Here is a 1,451-nt window from a genome sequence, read left to right as displayed (position 1 = left end):
GTTAATTATGTTCTAGTTAAGAAATAAATAGTTCTAACAGAGCAGCTAACTTCTGTGGGAAAGATCATAGCCACACTCTAAACAGAATCTTTACTAGGGATGTAGCGTACTGTTCGCCGGCGAACTAGTTCGCGCGAACTTCGACTGTTCGCGTCCGCCGCAAGTTCGCGAACGTCGCGCGACGTTCGCGTCAAAATCGTTCGACCATTCGATCGCTAAAATCGAACGATTTTCATTCGATCGAACGATTAAAATCCTTCGATCGTTCGAATCGAACGATTTTCGGATGTTCGAAGTTCGCGAACAGTTTGCGAACTGTTCGCATTTTTTGCCGGTGTTCGCGAACGGCGTTCGCGAACACATACTCGGCGGTTCGCTACATCCCTAATCTTTACCAGACCATAATCCTTAATGGACTTTCCCTTACCCCTGTCTATATCCTACCATTTGGTCTGGTCCCTCCTCAGTGCTTTAGTTCCACAGAAGAGGTAAGATGTCTGTTACTGCTCTAATCACCTCAAAAGTTTTATGGTTGATTTTAAGAGTTATTCTTTTGCTGAATCAACTTGTCTTACCTCCAGCTATAGCAGCATTATGCTTTTATCAGGTTAGTACTGTGTAGCATATTCCCAAAGTGATTAATGGAGACAGGCAGAGCACATGGGATCTAAAATGTCTGCCATGAGAAAACCTGTATGCTGTAATCCTCACAGTTATAAACTGCTTATTGTACTATGCTGAGGTTGTTATGTACTAATGTGCTTTGTATATTAGCTATGTTGCTTTTCCTTACATTTTCCTGTAATATGTCAGTGGGGGTGTATTGAATTAACTGCCTGTTGTAATGTAGGTGGGCTGGTGGCCTGTGATGTACCTGAAATTGGCAGCGTTCTCCTTACTGTTTTACAGGTATGTTTATACTTTATGTTAAACTTCCTCTGTTATGTAAAATCCACTATACGATCACTGTTCTGCTCCTCAGTGCTTTAGTTCCACAGAAGAGGTGGGCTGGTGGCCTGTGATGTACCTGAAATTGGCAGCGTTCTCCTTACTGTTTTACAGGTCCCCAGCAGACAGTGCCAATCAATAAAGCATTGTAAAGTTATGATATCTCTGCCTGTGTTCGAGTCCTTATGCCTGTTGCAGTAACAACCCCTACACTGGTGGAGTGTGTGGAATAGAGGGCCACGTGGGTCGGTGTGACAAAAACAGAGGGTTACACTTACCTAGTTCAGATAATTGTATAATGTTACTGTGATAGCTAAACAAAATCATAGGGAGAACATCAATACTCCAAGCAGATATTGCCTTTGTCAAAAGCAAACACCAGACCATACTGCTAACCACTGTGCACCATAGCTTAAGCTAATAATGAGGCAATTTTTAAGCTAATAACTAAACTCACTTTCTCTAAAACTATGACATTTATTAAAAGAGCTGAATAAAAAAAG

The 1,451-nt window shown here is 41.7% G+C and overlaps 1 long non-coding RNA gene across 1 annotated transcript; it reads left to right on the top strand.

The window, feature by feature from the left end:
- The first annotated feature begins 405 nt into the window (after window positions 1–405).
- LOC121395763 lies at window positions 406–1,105 on the top strand. Its single transcript, XR_005962662.1, has 2 exons — window positions 406–909; window positions 983–1,105. It is a non-coding gene; the product is annotated as an uncharacterized LOC121395763 (long non-coding RNA).
- Window positions 1,106–1,451: the final 346 nt, after the last annotated feature.

Source organism: Xenopus laevis, chromosome 7L (genome assembly GCF_017654675.1).
Source record: "Xenopus laevis strain J_2021 chromosome 7L, Xenopus_laevis_v10.1, whole genome shotgun sequence".
Taxonomy (NCBI): Eukaryota; Metazoa; Chordata; class Amphibia; order Anura; family Pipidae; genus Xenopus; species Xenopus laevis.
The sequence above is the reverse complement of the archived record's forward strand: the minus strand, read 5'-3'. Positions and strand labels throughout refer to the sequence as shown.